This window comes from Podarcis melisellensis (assembly GCF_964234715.1).
Source record: "Podarcis melisellensis genome assembly, chromosome: 1".
Lineage (NCBI taxonomy): Eukaryota > Metazoa > Chordata > Lepidosauria > Squamata > Lacertidae > Podarcis > Podarcis melisellensis.
Genome location: NC_138528.1, coordinates 70464713 through 70486627, shown reverse-complemented (window position 1 = coordinate 70486627; position 21915 = coordinate 70464713). Strand labels below are relative to the sequence as shown.

Sequence of the window (21915 nt, the reverse complement as noted above, 5' to 3'; positions counted from 1 at the left end):
GATTGGGACCCTTTGAGGTGATTCAGCAGGTCAACCCGGTAGCTTTCAAACTCCGATTACCTAACCACATGAAATTGCACCCAGTGTTCCACAGGTCGTTACTGTCACCATACAGGGGGGGACGTGAAGGGGAGCACGTCAGGGGACCAGCCTTGGAAGAGAGGGAACGCCGCAACCATGTAGCGGAAATCCTCGATTCCAGGTGGAAGGGTAATCAGGTGGAGTATTTGGTGGCGTGGGAAGGGGAACCGGAGTCAGAAAACACCTGGGTAAGTGCAGAGGAAGTCAATGACGAGGTTTTAACAGAAACGTTCCACCAAAGGTTCCCGAGGAAACCTCAGCCTATAGCAAGGTTTAGGAGGGAGTATTTCGGCACCACCGATGAGGAAGAGGAAATGGAAGGGTTCGCGGAGTCGGAGTTGGAAGATGGAGTGGACTCTGATGACGAAGAGTACCTAGAGAGTAGGAACAGCAACAAGTGGAAGGAAGTGTTCGCGACGTCGGAAGATGAGGGAGGTTCTTTCAGGGGTTTTACCTCCTCACCGCCAGTAGGAGAGGAGACGGGAGGGGGTGAAGGGGGCCCTGGAGGGGAGGTGGATGTCAGGGAACTGACATCTAAAGCGCCGCAGGTGCAAAGGCTCCCTGAGGTTGAGAGAGCAGTAGCAGCGGAAGAGGGAACCAGTAGAGGGCGAGCAAGAACTCCAAGGGAAAGTGAGTCGGAGGGATGGCTCAGAGACGCTTCAAGCGAAACCAGTGGGGAGGTCTCAGGACCTCCTATAGGGACACCCACACCTTGACGGAAACTGTCACGCCGAGAGGCCAGACGACGTGTTTCCGTTAAGGAGCTTTTATGTTGGAAACGTTTCCGAAAGCAGCCACTTTCGGATTCTACTAGTGATTGACGCAGCCATGCTGGAGGGGCTCCGTCACAGGCAGAGGTTTGAAAACCTGATCAAACTCTGAGGGACTTGCATTTTACGCACAAGCAGCTCATCGTCCCATCACATCTACTAATCAATATTGTGCAAGTACTTCTAACTAAGTATGTCTGGAGTTTGGAAGAACATACACTCAGTCTTGTTGAGGCTAACAAAAAAGCTATTTCTCACATTACAAATAGAAGGAATTGAAGATACCAAAAGTGTTTGCATATGTAATTGGGATCTGATGGAGTTTCTTTGCTGGAAGAAGGCTGGAGGCAATTTTTGCCAATTCCCCTTCCTCTGCCTCCTATGCTGTTCGAAAGGACCCCCCAACCCTCTTGACCAACTTTTCAAAGAACACAGTGGGGCTTCAGGAGGAAGGAGCAATAATAAAAAACACCTCCCTGTTCTATTCCTCCAGCACAAGCAGAAGGCCACAAATCTGGACCCAACCATTTACTCACCAAGGACCTGGGTTGGTTGCATTTCCATTCAAAGCATGTGTTCAGCTTTAAACATGAGTTTGCAGGTACATGATATTGCAAAGTAATTCTATGAAGGCTGATGACTGCACTGGGTGGGACCAGCTGGATCAGTGGAGAAAGTGGAGCGTGGCTTGTTTTAATATCTACGGCAAAAGAAGTAAAACATAACCTGCCAAAAATTTAGTTCTTCCCATGCCCTATAGTGTTTTCTGTCAGCACATAAAAATATGGAATTGCATAGCTGCCAGTATACAGCCTCCGGGCTCTGTCAAGATGTATGCAAGTGCACGGAAGATATTTTGCTTTCCCTAGTAGCAGCTCTTCATGCAACTTTGGGAACCTTGTTTATATAATGTCTATTAACAACTTAAATACATTTGCACGTGCCTTTCTCTATCATTGCATGATGCATGTGATTGTCCTGGAATAATCTTGGCATTGGCTGAGGTGTGACAGACGACTGAGGTGTCAATTGTCACGGAATGGCTGTGGAGATCATCTCATGATAGTTGGAAGAAAGTGTTGTTCAAATATGTCCTGAAAATGGTAACAAGCAAAAGACAGGCATGTGTGGTGGATTAGATGTATCTGTGTAGAAACCCTGGCCAACTCTCAGTGCCAAGCAAATTAGTGCTATTGTGATATAACCATTACTTCAGTTTGGAGAATTTCCTCATGAGCGCACTCACTTTGAAGAACAAATTATTCCCTCTTAGACACACTGCATTCTGCTTTTCAACTTACATAACATTCTTGCTTTTATCCTAAACAACATGGCTCAGGTTTCACATGCCAAAATTGTGTGTGGTGTGTTTGTGTGTAATATAATTCTAATTGTGGCTTGAGATTTCAGAGTGCCTGTAAGTAAATGGCATGTCACTGTGATGAATCTGTTTTCAGTGTTGCTCTGTTATGCTCTGCAAACTGGTTTTATGCTATATCGCTGGTTTTCTCCTCCTCCTTTTGGCTTATCATTTGCACTCTATTTAAGGCTATCATCATATTACAGTTGCCAGAGAATGAAGTAACTATTAATGACCCTATGACGACTGTCTGTTGAGTCTGATTAGTACTTCTGAGTAAAGTACTGATGTGTAAATAGCCTGAAAGAGAAAAACAGTTTGGTTTTGTTTCCAGGGTTTTAATTGGGAACTACATAATTACTGGAAGATGGGAGGCTAATACCAACTTCCCAAAGCACCATATGAGTGATATTCCCATTGAATTAACATGAATTTCTCTAAGATCAGTGCTTTAAAGATTGAACATTGTTGTACTCACACTTCTGAGTTGGATATTTAGAGCAGAGGTAGCTAGTGGTGCCCATCAGACAATGTAGCTCTCATCACCCCTAATTACTGGCCATGCTGGATGTGGTTGATAGCAGTAGGAGTGTATCACATGGACAGCAGCACATTGGCTCATCTGATGTCAAGTATTGCTGCATATTTTTTATTTATAAAAATTAGTTTTGTGTTTGCTGTTTCATTACCTTTTTTATCAAACTCAATCAGTATAAAAAGATTTGGTTTAAAGGAGGATTCTGTCATAAATAGATTCTATTTTATTACTTTTTGGGGTGGATTTTCATTGTTGGCTATCATGGACTGCCCACAAACAGAAATGTTAGTGCAATGAAACGAATCCTGGTAACATTCCCTGTAAAGGACTCAGGGTCTGCCATAATGCTGTATTTGCATATCGGAAATAAACTCACTGTAGGTCAATTTGGCTAGTAACCCCTATGCATTATACCCCTAGTTTGTCTCTTGGCTTGGCTTATTTACTCACTTGGTGTAAATACTTTAGTCAGAGTGTTTTCCTCACCTGGCAACATTATGCATGCTGTCTGATAGCAGTATACTATATGGAATAAACTGGTTGATAGATCATTGATGATGATGGAGGCACATGTATAATATGCCTTTTGAGCATGATGTCTGCTTCATTTTTATGTGTGCAAGCAGTTTTTCAGGGCTTCTCAGTTTTCTCCCCCATACTATAGCTCCTTAACACTTCATCAGAATCTGTTTGCCCAGATTTTTAGGTGGCAAGGGGGAAGAGGAGCTTGGAGACATGGGTGTATCTACAGAGGTCCCTCTATGGTACTATGGAAGCTGTATGTCTCTGTATACCAGTTGCTAGGAATCACAAGTGAGGAGAGTGTTGTACTCATGTCTTGCTTGTGGGCTTCCCATAGGTATCATTGGCCACCTTGAAAACAGGATGTTGGACCAGTGCTAATGAGGTGCTGGTAGTCATATATTGATAAAAGTGCATAAAATGACATCCATGGGCAGCAAAAAAAGAGAGGTGTCAGTACAATACTCTGTACCAGTGAGTATACACACACACACACACACACACACACACACACACACACACACAAACACAGAGAGAGAGAGATATCATGGCCATAACTGTGGCAGTGACATGGTTGCTATACATGGTAAACTTGTCCAATGCACAGAAAAGGCACACCACATATATACTTGTTTCATGTAAATATGACACACAGACCTGGAATCAAAGCACTGCTCAAGATGTTTCTGAGTCCCAACCATCTAACTGTGGTTCTGTTGCCTAACAAACTTTTGGACCCCAGCCATAGTTGCTGCAATATAATCCACATTGGTTTTGAATAACCAAAGGGCAAACGCTGCAGCAATGTTTTTCTTATTGTGTGTTTGCTGAGAGACAGCAAATGAATCTGAAGGGAAACTTACAACTCACACTAGCATTTTTATTTTTAAAAATTGCCCTACACATTTTTTGTTTGAGTTGGCCAGTGGGTGAATTGGCCAATAGTTATAGCTTATTCTACCTCTTTTGTACTTCTGATTTTTAAAGAGATAAAAAAATTGGACATTGTACACTCAAGTTTATGACCTGCTCTATGCACAATTGCTTTTAGAGATTAAAGAGAGACGGCACTAATGCTGTCTATCAGGTTTATTTTTACCAGGTTTTCAAGGCAAAGCATATTGTAAACCCCTCCTCTGGCAACATTTACAGCACTAGCCAGTATGCTAGTGTGTCGATAAACTGTTCTTTAAAATAAGTGATGATACATCTAAACCTGTCACTTGGTTAATTTTGCAATGGGCTCTTCACAAGGCCATTCCTAATAGGCCTCCATAATATTTTAACTGCTTGTCATTTAGAGGACTTTTTGTAATTGTTCTAATGAATGAATCAACCCAACACAGAACAATAATTCTCTGTATTTAGAAACCCACAGGTTGGTACATATAGAGTAAAAGTGATTAAAAAAACTAAAAACAAACCCTGCCCCCACCACCATCACACTTGTTTCTCAGACATTTGAATTAAGGGTGAAGCCTGCAAGAATGTTGCTGTTTAGTAGGAATTGTACGTATAGGTGCTCAACATTGTGTGCGCTCGTGTGTGTATGCGCGTGTACACACACACACACACACAGAGCGTATTTTAGCATGCAACTAATTAAAATGAATAAATCCTGGCCCGTGTTACAAACTGCTACACAAAATTAATTTATATATCCATAAAATAGCATGCACATGTGCTGCAGTTCTGTGTAAGCTGTGTAAAGTAGCAGTTCAGAGTACAGTATAGGGTATAATTGGGTAAATTCCCAGTTCAGATATTTTGTTTGCCACATGTATATAAGGCAACTATTATATTCTTACATTTTCTTCTTGTTAAGAGGAATGTTTTGCTACAGCATAGAACACTTTACATTTTCATGGACTGAAGTTTTAAACAAGAAAATATAGAGATATTTGCTTTCATCTAGCCTCAATACTGAAACTATTTATCAGTAAATAGAGAGGAAGGCATTACACCAAAGTGGTGAAAGTTCAGTTTTCACTACTAAATAAGTATTAGCGGCTGCCTCCACCCAATTTGAGATTATTGTAGTAAATCTGCAGACTGTTAAAATAAAACTTCAGGTCTTAGTTGTGAAGGAGCATAGTCATCCAAATGGTAGTTCAGTAGAGTTAGACTCTGCCACTTTTGTCACCCATTTACCCCATAGCCTTGATGACAGCATAGGTAAGAAGTGTCTGCACAAGTTATTGTAATCTTGTGAAATCTGTACAGCAGTGTCTCCCTCTCCATCAGAGTTGCTAGGCTATAGAGCAGGTATAGAAATCCTAGTCATGGGAATATTGATAAAAGCTCATGCTTGCCTCAAGCATGAAGCTGCAACAAAGGATGTCCACTGGCTGAGTTTCATGTTGCTCTTGAGGCATTTTTTGTAAGTTTCTTTAATGTGACATTTTGTCGAGGCCATCTATTCAATTCATATAGTGGTTGCAGTTCATGAACTGCTTATTCTTGAGTAATCATACTGATTTCAGGGAGATAACTGCTCCATAGTAAATGTTTAGATATCTGCAGGTATTGATTGTTAAATAACCAGCTGGCCATATCATTTGTTTGGTATTGATCTGGGAATGTTTAAACTAATGAATTGGAGATTTAACAGGCTCTTTCTATGCCATTTGAACATCTTTATAACCATGTTCTTTACAATAATATTTTCAAATTACTATGATTTATATGAATGCAATATTTTAAGTATTTGTATCTATGTATTACTACATTCTTTCATAAGAATATCAGAAGAGCTTTCTGTATCAGACCAAAGGCCTATCTAGTCCAGAAATCTATGGGAAGTCTGTAGGATTTTTTGCACCCCTTATTTCTCGCTTGCATTTCTTTTGCCAACATTTGTGTTCCTTTTGTTTTCCTCATTTGGACAAGGCTTCCATTTTCTGCAGGAAGCCTTCTTTCTTCTAATAGCTTCTTTGACCTTGCTTGCTGTTGTCCTCTTCATTTAACTGCTCACCTATTTTAGCTATGTAGATGGGAATCCTGCTGCGTATTTATGACTTGTGCCTTTTTGAAAACAAAGCAGGAAAGGGGCTTTTTACACACTATTGGAAACAGACCAGAGTTTGCCCTATGTTTGCACTCAGCAATGAACTACAGTAGTGCAGTAGAACATATATGCACAATAAAAAGTACAGATAGCTGTGTTGGTCCATAATACAAGGAATCTCTAAAAATTACAATTGTTATATCTTGCCTGATGAACAATTCTGGAGAACTCAGAAGCTTACCCCACTTCTGAGCATCTTGGTTGGTCCTAATATATTGCCTTTTGGAATATATACCCAATGTTAGTTTTGTGGATCACATGTGTGCAGATATCTGTAGTAATGACAGAATAAAACATTGTCTCAATTTATTATGGGTTGGAGCTAAGACCCCACCCTTTAGCTTGTCCTTGTAGTTCTATGCAATTGTATGTTAATGTGTTGTGCAACATGCAGCCTCTTCTTGTTCTGGGCCTACAAATGAGTAGCCCTGTCTTATGTATTAAATAAGAACTTAACAGAAAAATGGCAGCAATATGTGGGAAGACCAGACCACCATTTCCTTGCTAATTAAATCACCAAGGGTGACAAACAAAAGGCATTATTTCTCAATGTTTGTGGCAGTAAAACTTATTGCCTTTTAAAGAAGTTTGTGGTAACAGCAAATTAAATAAGAATGTAACAATACTGAGTGCCCACACTCCATGTGCACAGTTTTCTCTGTGCTGATATATGCAGCTGATGGAAGCAATGGAGGCCAGCATTTGGCCATATTGTCTCCAAAATTTATTATTTATAAAGAGCCAGTGTGGTGTAGTGGTTAAGAGCGGTAGTCTCATAATCTGGGCAACCGGGTTCGCGTCTCCACTCCTCCACATGCAGCTGCTGGGTGACCTTGGGCCAGTCACACTTCTTTGAAGTCTCTTAGCCCCACTCACCTCACAGAGTGTTTCTTGTGGGGGAGGAAGGGAAAGGAGAATGTTAGCCGCTTTGAGACTCCTGAAGGGGAGTGAAAGGCGGGATATCAAATCCAAACTCTTCTTCTTCTTCAAAGCTGGCTTCCCATCATGGGTATGTGTGTTTCACGGAAAATATTTTCAACAGACATTTCTCATACTTGCACTTTACAGAACATATATGTTTGTGTGTGTGTGTGTGTGTGTGTGTGTGTGTTTAATTATGCAATCTTCTGTACAGTAGTACCTCTAGTTATGAACTTAATTCGTTCCAGAGGTCCGTTCTTAACCTGAGGTACCACTTTAACTAATGGGGCTTCCCGCTGCTGCCGTACCACCGCCGTGCGATTTCAGTTCTCATCCTGGGGCAAAGTTCTTAACCCAAGGTACTACTTTTGGGATAGCGGAGTCTGTAACCCAAAGTGTTTGTAACCCAAGGTACCACTGTACTATGAAATGTGGGGTCACCAACATGGCACCCATGGGTGTAGTGGCATCCCTGAGGTCTTCTCCTAGTGACCACGAAGCTCCTGAGCCTTTCTCACTGCCCTCTTCATCATGAGGTGGAAAGGGTGGCTACCCTTTTCTCTATTAAAAATACATGGGGCTGAGGTAAGAAGTTGGAAGAAGGATGCTCTTTTCCATTCCCTCTTTTGATTCTTTGTACTTTTAATGCTCAAATTAATTCTACTGGAGCCAACTTTTATCCAACTCCCTTGGAGAATTGAAGTGGGAATATGTGTTCACTTTCACTCTTCCTTTCTGGAAGGTGATGCAAGGGTTGGAAGATTGAAGTGGCTAGAAGCGGGTGGCACCTGTGACACTTGCTTAACCATCCAAATGTGCCCTTGGACTCGACTCTTCCACTTTGGCCATTTACCTCTGATGTCTTGATTATAATATTGTTTGCTTTTGGTCATAAGTATCTAGTGTTTAGCTTTCAAATCAAATCAAAACTTTATTAGCAAAGCCAACAGGCCACAGCTATACAAGAGTTAAAAGTGAAAATAGGGGTAAAAGGAAGAAAAGAACAAGCAAAAGGAGGTCCGTCAGATGAACAAGTCTGTCACTCAGATGGTGGCCCTCAATTTCGCAGCTCTCTCGATGTACCTCGCGACCTTCTCTGTTATCTGACTATCCGTATCAGATAATAGAAAATACAGTGTAATGTCTGGTGAACGGCCGGGGTTGGAGAGAATGAGTGGAGTAATAATCTCATTCCTTAGGTCTTTGTAAAGGGGGCAAGATAGAAGGACGTGGGACACTGTTTCCGTGTTACCATCTCCACATGGGCAAAGTCGTTTTTCAAATGGAGTCTTTTGGTAACGACCTTCGAGTACAGCAGAGGGAAGAACATCCCATCTAGCCAATGTAAAGGCACGTCTGTATTTTGGGATGGTTAGTTTAAACAAATATGAAGCTGGAGAGTCAAAATGAGAAGGGGGAAAGTAGGTATACCATGGGCACAGTTTCTTTAAGATAATCAGGTTGTTTTGTCGTTCAATGTCTTTCAGGCGCTGGCCTATTAGACTCTTTGCTTTAATGAGGCCCATTGATAGTAGGGACTGTGAATGCAGACCGCATGTAAGGAGTTTTTGATGCACAGTTTTGAACCACTTGCTTTTGTGAGGGTCTTGCATTACTAGAGGCAGTAGACCAGGTGGATTCAGATTAAGACGAAGCCAATAGTTGAATGTTCTCTGCCAGGTCCGAGTTTCCACAGATGGAAGGCAGGCCTCGAGTCGTAATGCTGCGTTTGGAACACAGGAGGGGACGCCGAATATCTGCCTTAGAAATTTAGACTGCACAGTTTCAAGACTGGAGCAGTGGTTCCCCGTCCAGATTTGTGCCCCGTACAGTAACTGCGCCAGAGGTTTTGCTTGAAAAACTTCAAGGGCTGCTGGGATGTATCTGCCCCCCTTCGTGTAAAAGAAGCGGGACAGCATCTTGATACTTTGAGCTGCTTTTTCTTTGGCACATTTTTGATGGACATCCCAGGACCCGGTCGACTGGAAAACGATACCCAGATATTTGAAGGCTTTAACCTGTTCAATTGTCTGGTTATCCATCCTCCAGCTGTACTGTCTGTGTTTCCTTGCAAAAACCATAATTTTGGTTTTCTGATAGTTTATTGCAAGTTGCTCTCTCCTACAGTATGCTGAAAATTCACCTATGAGCCTATTTAAGCCTATTCTTGTTCGAGATAGGAGTATCGCATCATCAGCATACAAAAGCACTGATATTGATTTGTCAGCCAGTTTGGGGGCGTGGAAGTCCGGAGATGACAAACAGTTAACCATATCATTGATGTAGATGTTGAATAGAACTGGGGCCAGGATGCAACCTTGCTTGACCCCCTTACTGACAGGAACTGGTCCTATAAGATGGCCATTTAACGAAGTTCTTACATGCATCACCGTGTCTTTATATAAACAGCTGATCAGAAATAATAGTCTTTTGTCTATACTTGATGTGCTCAATTTATCCCAGAGTCTTACACGTGGAATTGAATCGAAAGCAGCCTTTAGATCGATAAAGGCTGCATATAACACCCCACGGGATTTTTTGGCATATTTGTCAATTAAATAGGCTAGGGTGAAGCAATGGTCTATGGTGGATCTGCCTTGCCTGAAACCCGCTTGCTCTTCCGCTAGAATAGCTTCAGTTTCCAGCCGGCTAGTTAGCTTGATATAAAGATGTTTGGCATATAGTTTGCTGGGTATAGGCAGAAGGCTGATTGGTCTATAACTCGCCGGGTCTGTCATGGGTCCTTTTTTATAGATTGGGATAATTATTGCCTCAGTCCAACCATCTGGGAGTAAACCCGTTGAGTCGATCCAAGAAAATAAAGACGCCAGCAGGGGGGCCCACCAGCCAATGTTGGACTTCAGAAGTTCGGCAGGGATGTAATCATTCCCTGGGGCCTTGTTGTTCTTTAATTGTGCGATTAAATTCTCAACTTCCTTTGCAGTTACTGGTGGCCAATGAGGTAGGTCCTCCAATTGAATGCATAGTTTGTAATGTTGGGCTTCCTGGTCATAGAACAAAGATTGAAAATGGCGCAACCACTCCATTGGTTCCACTGTACAGATGGAATTAGTACGCTCCTGGTCCAGTAGACCAGATATGGTTCGCCAAAAGCAAGTAGTATCTTTCTCGTGCGATGCCTTAACCAAACTGTGCCATGCGGCTCTTTCAGCTTCCAGTTTCTTTCTCCTTAGTAATTGTTTGTAAGACCGTCTCAGATAAATATAAGCATTAAGTAGGAGGGCAGTCCCTGATTTCCTGTATCTCTGGTAGGCTGTTCTCGTTTGTCTCCTTGTTTGCCTGCACTCCAGGTCAAACCAGCTAGCTCCGTCCTTTGCCCTCTTTGTAGCGGAGCTATGTATCACTGTTGTTAAATGGGGTTTCAATCTTTCCAAAAGTAATTTAAAGCGTTCCATAATCGCATCTACTGAATTGCCTGATACAATAGCGGAGCGAATAAGCTTTAACTCCACTGACTGAAGAAGGAGGGTTAGATTTTCATTCAGTATTGGGGACCATTTGAGTCTTTTGGGGGCAGGTATATCCAAATTTACAGAAGGTATATATTGTGGCTCGGCAATAGAATAGTCAAAAGGCCGACCTGCAAGCTCTAAAATTAGAGGTAGGTGATCACTCAGAGTATTGTGGCCCACTTGGAACTTCCTTACAAAGCTGTGAGCAAATCTTGAGATTAAGATATAATCTATAACGCTTCCCCCAGCCTTGGAGAAATGGGTATATTCCCCGGGGCGGTCCCCCTCTATATTGCCGTTTAATATCAGCAGTTCCCTCCGTCTGGCAGCCTGCACTAAGCAGAGACCTGGGAAATTACTTCTACTATCTTTGGACAGTCGTGTCGCACCAATATCCGTCTGTTCTTCAGGGTCCATAAATTGGTTGAAATGAGTGTATAGACTGTTGTCATCTGTTCCTATACGAGCGTTGAAGTCTCCACACACAATAGTCAGGGCAGACGGGTAGGTAGATTCGAGAGGCTCTAAAAACGCCTCTAGCTCAGCCCATGTAGCCTTGACAACGGGGTTTTTTTGGCCTGGGGGAATATAGACATTGACCAGCAAGAGAGTAGTTCTCTTGAAGCTAAGTAGAGCGGCTGTTGCTAAAGAATTGCAGCTGGGTAGGGCTGTTAGAGAATGCGCCAGCTCCGTGGAAATGAAGTGTTTAGCTTTTATATTGTTTGAAGGTGTGTTTGCGTTAGATTATCAGATAACAGGCTCTTTTATAGTGTCAGCTCTTTCTCTACCACTAAGTAATAAAATGCCCAATATAAATTTGCAACCTTTGTTATCCAGTTGCTATTGTTTATAGCTTCATGCACTTTTTGTAGATTATAAAACATTACCATTGCAAGTGTGGCATTCTCTTAAAAAGAAGTGCAGAAACAAGGGAGAAACCTGCCTGACAAACAAAAGTTGGAGGAAGATCTAGCGATAGAAGTAAAGTCTCTTTTTGTGCTTTTTAAATATTTGTCTGGTCTTCTAAAAATATTTGCCTTTGCTGTTTGCTTTGGATTTAATTTGTGGGCTTAAGTGCAAAGGAGAAAATGATACAGTAAGAATGGGAGCCATGGGAGAGAGAGCAAAAGAGCAGCACTCTTAGAGTTCACTTTAAAAATGATATTTTTTATAAAGAGGAAGTGATGCTTCATGATATATAGTAGCTGCAGAACACCGTAAGTTATAAAAGCTGTGATGTAAAAGGGTATGTTATCAGCAGATGGACAGATAGTAATAAGAGCTGATGACCAATGCCCAGAGGTGACTGAGATGGAGAAGTGACGTGTAGCAAGGGCTGGGGTGTTTTTCATAAAATCATAGATTCTTAGATTTGGAAGGGACCCCAAGGGTTATCTAATCCAACCCCTGCAATGGAGGGATCTCAGCTAAAGCATCCATGACAGATGGCCATCCAACCTCTGTTTAAAGACCTCCAAGGAAGGAGAGTCCACCACCTCTCATAGGAGTCTGTTCCACTGCTAAATAGCTCTTACTGTCCGAAAGTTTTTCCGAATGTTTAGTTGGAATCTCCTTTCTTGCAACTTGAACCCATTGGTTTAGGTCCTACCCTCCAGACCAGGAGAAAACAGGCATGCTCCCTCCTCCATGTGACAGCCCTTAAGATATTTGAAGATGGCTATCATATCTCCTCTCAGTCTCCTCTTTTCCAGGCTAAACATACCCAGCTCTTTCAAGCATGCCTCATAAGGCTTAGTTTCCAGACCCTTAATCATCTTGGTTGTCAACATCCTTCTTAAATTGTGGTGCCCAGAACTGAGCACAGTATTCCAAGTGTGGTCTGACCAAGTGTGGTCCTATTACTTCCCTTGATCTGGACACTATACATCTGTTGATGCAGCCTAGAGTAGCATTAGCCTTTCTTGCTGCTGCTTCACACTGTTGACCATGTTAAGCTTGTGGTCCGCTAACCCCTAGATCCTTTTCACATGTACTGCCAGTAAGCCAAGTTTCTCCTGATATTTGTGGAGAAGGGGGAAGAGGAGGAGGAGGAGGAGGAGAATAAGCTCAAATATATGAAAAAATATGTCCTGTTTGAAATCCAAACAGGACAGGGCACATTCCCCCCCCCAAAAAAAAGGATGAGTATGTTTTTCTAGGGATGGGTGGCAACCCTACATAGGCTCCTTCCTTGAACAACAGTAATATATTGAGTACAGGTATAATTATTATTATTTATGTGTACATGGAGCACATGGGACAAGAGTAATGTGCAAAATATGTCTCCCATATTCTGTTGCATTAAACTGAATTAGGGGGTATTTGGATGTGGTAGTAACCAATTTTCCCCATTTCCTTTTTTAGGGACATGTGGAGTGCCACTTACTCACATAGCTACAAAATCTAAGAAAAACCCCACACCTTGGCCTTATATGGGAGAATATTTTAAAGATCCTATTCGGGTGCATCTAAATCTATTAGAAATTTTCTGTTGATTTAGGTATTAGATGCATACTTCTGTGCTATGATATTCCTTATCACAGCTAAGCATTAAGACACGGCTCTATTGAAATAGCAGGGGGTTGGCCTTCAGTTTTGTTAGGTTCAGTGCCTTTACATCACTTTAAGGCTAGTTGGTGTTTGACAGTCGATGGGGGGGGGGGTCAAGCCCTTTTTAAAGAAATATGTTCTGTATCTTTAATCTCTAGATAAATAAAATTGTACTGCTCAGGTTGCATGCTTGAATTACAGAAGTCTTACACCATGCAGCAAATATAAAGAACTGCCTAGAAACTGGAGGCTTTCTATACATTCAACTGAAGCTAGAAGTATAGTCAATTATTTGGCAATACATCATAAAAGAGATGCTCATGTCTGTCAGTACTCCAACTCATCAGCACGAAAGGCTTTTTTATTTAAAAAAACACCCTCTTTTTATTGGAACTCTGAAACAAAACAAAGACGAAAAAAGCAAAAATGACATCAATTAGATGTCAACGTGACATCAAAAGGCATAATATATCATAAAAATAAAGTATGATCTAGTGATTCAATGCTTCACTGCCATATTGTATGTGCAGAGAAATAAAGGCGAGGCAAACAGCTACACATTTTCACCAAGACACATATAGTAAAAGCAGTTTGAGAACGCAAAGGCACAGAGAACAAGATTAGAAAATGTATTATAAGAGACAGAGACTGGTGTTTGTGGGTGTATGGTGACACTGAGCAGATTTCATGATGGGAATGGTACATTTGGAGGAAGTTGGTGTTTTGCTCACTATTATTTTACATGCTGGTAAAAGTTTTGAATGTCTTTCCCCCTGTTTCAATAAGTGCTTATGTCCAGATGAGTTGGACTTGCCATGTTATGATCTGAAATCCCATGCCTCATCAGAAGAATAAGTAGCAAGACACCAAACACCTGTGGTTCTTTTGCTGGTTGTCACAGAATATGATGCATTTGTTTCAAGTATCTATATTCTTTGTACTCTTTTAAATTTGTGGTGCTTTTATAGGTTTGTTCTATTACTGTAATGACAAAAATTAGGGATGCTCAGGAACTTTGTTTGGTCTGCATTTTCAAGCAAATCAACCTCATTTGAACTAATACATGGATCAGAATGCAGTTATCCTTTGGTTGCCACACTACCCTGAATTTTGTGATGCAGCTTTCAACTAAAACAAGTACCAAAATGTATATTCAATATATACAATAATTCATGTTTGTGCCTTCATATGCATATATTTTTTGAAAAATATGTGCAGAAATAACATGAAGGTTCAAATATGGTTTTTAAAATTACACGCAAAGCTTTCAGATTTATATAGAAATGGGGCAAAACAGATTTATGAATGAATCCATGCAAAAGTGATGCAAGTCACCCCTAATTTAAATGCAATACATTTTTGTATGCTCATAAGTTAGCAAGAGGAGCATGTGGTGAATAGAAAGGTGCCCTCTCTCTATAAAGATCTGTATCAATGGTTTATAACTATAACTCACACAGTAGATGTCTTGCTAGGGAAAGTACATGTGGTATCAAGCTATCCCTGCAACAATCCCATGCTGGTCCTTTTAAAAATGCTTCACCTTGCTAAATAATGGAAACAAGGAGTGGAAAAGTAGAAGCACGGAGAGGAAAAGTATTAGGCAAAGTTTAGTTTTACATTTCCACTCTCAAAGCCACTTCATTTTGAAGATAAAACATAAGCCAGATATTTTAAAAGAAATATCGCTGCTAGGACTTAAAAGCTGCTAGAAATAAATTGACACATGTCTGCAGCTAATTACAAAAAAACAAACACTGACTCTTTCCAAGCCTGTTTATATAAATTGCAAAATACCCAACAAAGCCTCTTTGTGTGTCCATTAAAAACAGTGAGAATCCATTTAGTCTCTAAAATAATAATCTGAGAATTCCATTCATTATTATACTTGAGGGTGCTTTATGATGGAAAGATGAGTGGGAGTTCATGTGGATGGGAGCAGAAAAAGAGCCCAGAAGGATATCGAGCACACTTTTCAGATGGTGTTCATTTTCAGTGGTGTGATAAGCATGAATCACCTAGCTGAAATTTCTCCTGTAAGACTTGGATGTGTTTTACGGTTGACATCTGGATAGCCATATAGGGAGGTGCAATGTGGAGAATATCTCATATGTTGCATTGCATTGCTTAACTCCCAACTTTGTCTTTGCATAAGGCATTGAGAATTTCTAGTTCTGGCAGTATCTGTATAGAGAATTCAACTGCTTGTATACTATCTCTCTTTTTCCTAGTCTCCCACTCTTTGATTTATTGGTATACTAGAATTCTGTTGTAGAATTTTTGTTGGTCTGATGTTCTTACAGTGGTAACTTGGGTTATGAACTTAATTTGTTCTGGAGGTCCATTCTTAACCCAAAACCATTCTTAACCTGAGGTGCACTTTTGCTAATGGGGCCTCCTGCTGCCGCTGCGCCACTGGCGCACAATTTCTGTTCTCATCTGGGGCAAAGTTCGTAACTCGAGGTACTATTTTCGGGTTAGCAGAGTTTGTAACCCGAAGCATTTGTAACCCGAGATACCACTGTATAACCATCCAGGGGGCACCTGCACACTTTCTGCAATCTTTATTAAAGCTTTTAGTGTTCCTTAGAAAAAAAAATATTCCACCTCCTTCTGTTTTGCCCCCTCCCTGACTTCCTTTCATCTCCCATCACCAATGAGACAAAGTAGCAACCATCCAGCATGCCACTGTTGCTTTTTACAGGGACAAAATCCAGTGGTAAGCCTATCGTGGTAAGGTTATGATTTGAATTGATTTGATTTGATTGGTCTGGGGTGTGTGTTCAAATGACACCACACAAGTTGAAGATATGTGTGAGCAGGGTTGTAGAACTGTGGAGCTTGGGGCCACTCCTGCTATGATCAGGGACTGTGCTCATATGTGTTCACTGAATGTTAGGAGGGCTCTGCACATATACTGACTCCTGCCATACAATGGGGCACCCTGCCCTAGATCCCCAAAGGACACCTATCTCATGCATTGCCAATCACTGGCCTTAGGTAATATGAAAGGTGGTCCAATTAATGCTAACTTCTCACAATCCTGATGTGGCCTCACTGATTCTTGAACCATAGTTGGTGCAGACATGTCCAGAGTGGGGCTGATTGCTAGGCAGGACTAAATAGGAGACTGGAATGATGAATTTAATTTTAAAATTTCCTTACAATATGTTTCATCTGTTAGAAAGTATATGCAAGAATATGTATCAAAAGAAATGCATGGGGATTGATTTCTCCCTGTTCAGACATTATGGCACTCCTGTGGTCATAATACAATTCACCAGCTCCTGTATCATGCACTATCACATTAGTCTCAAGATTAGGCATGGCCAAATTGTAGTGTTTACATTACAGCTTCCGCTGCTGCTGATTCTCTTGTGTCAAGGTGCCAGGTTGATAATAATGGAATCTGATGTCACAGCAGCAGCAATGTGTATCTAGTTATGGCTGTTGTCTTCAGAGAATTTCTGTAAACTTATCTGTCATATATTTATAGAAAGTCTCTATAACCAGCATTATTTGTGTGTGAGTATGTTAGACAGCAACAATTGTTCTATACAGTATCGTCCTGTCTTTTCCTTTGCTTCCTCACAAGCCCATATGCAATGTAAATAACCTCTTGGGTGGGGGGAAGAAGAACCTGCCTGTGTGTGATATTCCATGCCCTAAATACTGAGAACTGTCTTTATTAATACACTTTAATGGCAGACAAGGGCATGATTCACTGTCTTGTCATGTCATACTGAAGGTTGGCAGTAGTATTAACAAATTGTGGTACTGTGTCACGGTTACCTTTTGACAGCTTAATTAGTCTCATTTGAAGATTTCCGCAGATTTTCAGAGCAATGTGCAAAAGACAGAGCTAAGTTAGTAAGAAAAAGGTGGAATTCACTGTAGCTTCAATAACCTTTTTGACCCATGTTTATAAAATAAATTCTTTTCAGTATGCTTCACAAGTGTATACATTACACACAGGATCTTGTAATAAGAGAGAACTTGTTGCAAATGCTGTGACCTTCAGTAAACTGCAGAAAAATGATTCTTCTAATCAAAGGCAAAAGCCATGATCTTCTCTGTTGTAACTGACTGTTGACACAAGAAAGGCCAGAGAGATTGACATCAATCTCTATAGAAACCATTAACTGAAGCTGAATAAATCTTCCGCATTGAATCCATATGCATGCTTGCTTTTATTATTCTTGACCTATTGGCACACTTCTGTATTTTGCGGGCTTTGTTTTAAAGGGCTGTTTAAAGCACAGATGTTATTATGTGATTTCATCAGTGAAATAAATAGTTTTGGTTGTCTAAATAAAGAAATTGGTAATCTTCTTTCTCTTTTTGCCTCTACCAAGCATTATTTGCTTAGGAGTGGCTTGGTTTGGCTCCAGATTAGCACACAATGAAGACTGTTACTTTAGCTGGATGTAACAAAACCAAGGAGTTTTTGTTCATGTTTTCCAAATGATGTGCAAGTAATGTGTCATTTGACTCTAACTGGGCTTTCACTGGTTTGTGGTCTCTTTCTACTATTTAGAGCATTAGCAATTACTGAGACAGTTGAATTTCCCTCCCTTCTGCATGTTTTTTAGATTCCCCACTGATTCCTGAAACTTGCACCAGTCATAACCACAAAACAATTGCCAGCCCTGTATAAAGAGTAGGCACTGTTAATCTATAGCTACAATGTGTCAAACACCATTTCCTTAATTTTGCCCTACAGAAATCTTATTACTTGTTCCGAAGTATAAGGAAACAAAAATGCTTTTCATTTCATTCTAAACGGTACATTTTCCAGTTTGAGTGACTAAAACTGGCGAGGATGCCTATTTTTGGAAAGAGGAATAAAGATACTTTGGAGAAAGTAGTGCACTGTGTGCTGACATTCCAGATGTCCAAACTATAGTAGTACCAGACCAAGTCCGCCCCCCCGCCTGTGTGTGTGTGTGTGTGTGTGTGTGTGTGTGGAGCCTTTCATGCCAATGATGATCTCATGAGGTCCAGCCTAGAGAAATAAAGACATTGTTGAAGAACTGTGCTTGAGAATGGGCTCCTTCCTTTCATATTTCTATTCAGTGACCCCCAGTGTTCTGCTCTTTCCTGTCTCGGACAAAATTAGCTCTTTTATAATTAACAATTGTTTAGCTTTTTGGCTTGTCTTTTAGACTTTATTCTTAGAGCTTCTTTTCACCCATCTCCTTATTGTATCCTCTCAAACAGAAAAACTTGTGATATTTTCTCGTTGGCATTCCTGTCCTTCCCTTGCTGGCTTTTTTAATGTGGACTGTGGGAGATTTTACACTTGATTTGTTGAATCTGAACTCTGCTGTAAACTCTCACCACACAGAAGAACCTATCTTTATAAATGACAGAATGGACCTGGCCTGAATGGTGCTTTGTTTACTGTTTTCCTAAAAGGGGCCCCTCTATATTTCATCTGTCAAAGTTGCTTTTCTTTCTTTCAACAATGCTTGATTGTTTTCACAAAAATTCAGGTTCCATAGACAGGAGAATTCTGTATTATATTTTCCTGCCAAATTCCGATCTCTGTTTTCCTTCCCCTGTGCTCACAAAGGGCTCATAACTTACTGTCAACTGTGAGGCAAACCACAAAGCTCCACTGTTGCTCAGCAAATAGGCTCTATTGGATGATGGCTTGACTGGCTGTAAAGTTTGCTTAACTGTAGCAGCAGTGGCAGAAGGCATGTGGGGTACTCTGTGTCTCCCAACAGGCCCCCAATTCCTTTATGTCTTCCACTTGCTTTTATGTCTTTATCAACTTTAATCGCTGAAGAGAGTTGTCAGTCCTTTGTGCCCCGAACTGGATGCTGCTGCTGCTGCTGCTGCTGTGCTCCTTATGGATAGCTGGGGTACCCTGAGAGTTGGATGAGGTTAATTCAAAGTGATTTCCTGACACTTGACAGTGGTTCTTTGTGATCTGGGAAGGTGTCTGAGGTGTTGTCAGAGGTGTTATGCCATCCAGTTCTGAAGTGCTGGCTGAGGTGGTAGGAGACAGCAAGACAGAGAAGTGGAAGAACAACCATCCTGTGTGAGTGTTATATGTGTGTGTCTATTATTAGTGGCTGTTATTTTGTCCATCACTCTCTGAGTGCTGCTTAAACTGACTCAGGACTGTCAACTCAACTTAAACATTTTAGAAGTGACAATAACCTTTCTTTTTATGTTCTATTTTGTTTTGGGAAGACAGTGTATTTAGAGTCCTTCCTTTAATTTTGGAGTTTTGTGAGGTATGGCAACTCTCCCTACAGCATTCAATTTTTAACTCTTTAGAGCACTTGCAAATATTTTACTGGGAAAACTATTGTATTAAATGAATTGCAACAAAAAGTGAAAAGAAAGTAACTTATTTTTGAAATATTAAGGAATTAAGCTTATTTGAGCTTCGTTAAAAGGCAAAAATATCACAATTTTCTTTTTGTGATATTTTGCCTTTTAATGAAGTGTGTTCTGTTACTTGATAGTAAGTATGGCAACATAAATTTTTCAGTTAGTACATTTTGAATATTTACCAGCAAGCTGTTAATATTATTTACATAAAGACTCAGAGAAAACTGTTCTGCAGCATGGAATTTCATACTGAACAGATTAAACGAAAGGAAATATAAAGTATCATTTCCCCCCCAAAGGGAGTTAAAAGAATTATTTCAAAACTGAAATCTTATATTTTGCTGTTAGGCTTCCTGTTATATACTATCTTGATAGCTTATTGTAATCAATAAAAAAATCCTTGCAGTTGTCAGTGTAAATGCTATTATCACTTTTGATTTTTTAAAAAAGTATTTAGTCAGTGCAATTTATTTTTACAAGCAACCCTTCATTCATAGGTTTGTTTTGTAAACATATATTTCATATGCTATGCTGCACTCCTACCCTCACCTACCTGGGAGTAAGCCCATTGAATTCAGTTGGACTTGCTTCTGAGTAGGTATGGTTAGGATTGCAGCCTTACTTGAGCTAAGGGTAGCAGCTATGTTTAACTGATGTTGGTCATGATCTGCATGGGCAGTCAGGCACATTTTGCAGGAATTTGCTGCTTCAGTGCCAACAAATATTCTTCAGCATCACCTTCTGTTTTTGGTGTGATTGAACTAGTGGTGGAATGAAGCAATTTGATAATGATTAAAAGGAAGAGGTATGTGGAATTTATTAAGTTTGCTTCCTTAAAGAAAAGTATCAAAATGGAAATATATTGTTCAGTTACAGAGGCTATAGTCCTATGCAGCCGTACTGAACTAAATTAGACTTATTTCTGAGTAGACATGCTTCAGATCACACTGATACTGTGTCTTAACTTGTAAATTATAGTTTTACAAGTGTGGTCTTTTCCCCCTGGAGCAGTTGCTAGAACAGAGGCTGAAGCCATATATGAAATAGACTAGGGGTGCTATTTCACAGGCGAAAAATTGGTAATTGGCTATTTTTATGTGCTTATTCATTAAAGAGATGTTGATTTAAATATTGTCAATGAATGGGGAAAGATCAAAACCCACAAAGAAACTCCAATAAACCGCCAACCTAAGAAGCCTGCTCAACTCTATTGCTCATCCTGATTGCAATTGTTTCCCTTCTCTAAAACAAGGAAGATAAGTGGCCATTAATAGTTGCATTGAAAAATTTTATTTCTACATGGCTGGAAATTACTTTAAGACCAGTACAGAAAATAACAAAAATTTTCAGGAGTAAAAAACTATATTGATTTGACTTCTATGTCAGACTTGGCCCTTTGTTGGGGTAAACACATAATGATACATATGTGAATGCAAAAGCTGAATCTATATGAATCCTACCTGCTGACGCATTCTCTTCTACCCAAATCTTGCTACAAGTCAATACTTTTGGTGATCCTACCAGTATGAGCAGAAACTTTGGTGATTACCCTGCCCCCCCATTGTACAAGTTTAATATCTAGAAAGGAGCAATAGGGAAATGTATGATTCCACCAGTAGAATACAGAAGTTGTAATATACATACAGATTAGAGGGTTAATATGGGAGGAAAATATATGGCATTATAACATAACATAACATAAAACATAACATCATAACATAACATAACAACAACCTAACCTAACCTAACATAATATTGTAATGTAAAACTTTAGAGGGCTGTGCAGGTGGCTTATGTTCATGTTGATTTCTAATCAAGCCAATTATATATACATTTGCAATTCAAGCCCTACCAGAAAGCCAGCTGAAATGCCTTAGAAAGCAGAATATGTTCCACTCCACTGGGATAGCAGGAGATCCATTCGAAGGTGACACACTGCCAGAAGTAGACTGGTGTCTAGGTAGGAAGCATCAGCTGTGTTTTCCCAGAAAAAAACAGGTTTGTGGGAGCAGGTGTGGCTCTGCCAGTTGCAAAGCCCCCTCAATTGCCAACATGTCCATGGAATTGAGAGTACCCCAGGGCTGGCATACTCAATTGCCTTTCATTGCAGTCAGTGTGAGGGATAAAACTGTCTCCCCCCACCCCCATTTCCTGCTTTGACCATAGTGAAACATCAGTTCAGTGAATCTGGTAGTTGCTTTGCCTATACGACAGGATTGCTCTGCCAAATGGCTAACTAAAATAACCCAGCTCTCATCACTGATTGCTAAGTATGTTTGATATAG

At 40.5% G+C, this 21915-nt stretch overlaps 1 protein-coding gene across 13 annotated transcripts in view; it reads left to right on the top strand.

Moving 5' to 3' along the window:
- Nucleotides 1-21915, top strand: part of SOX6 (SRY-box transcription factor 6) — a 451295-nt gene that overhangs the window by 159165 nt on the left and 270215 nt on the right. Inside the window, exon 1 of one of the 13 annotated variants that reach the window (XM_081925932.1) lies at nucleotides 1378-1398. The exons of the other annotated variants lie outside the window; for them this stretch is intronic. The gene's annotated coding sequence lies outside the window, so the exon portion shown is untranslated. Of the gene's footprint in view, nucleotides 1-1377; nucleotides 1399-21915 lie in introns of those variants that run through there. 13 annotated transcript variants of the gene reach the window in all.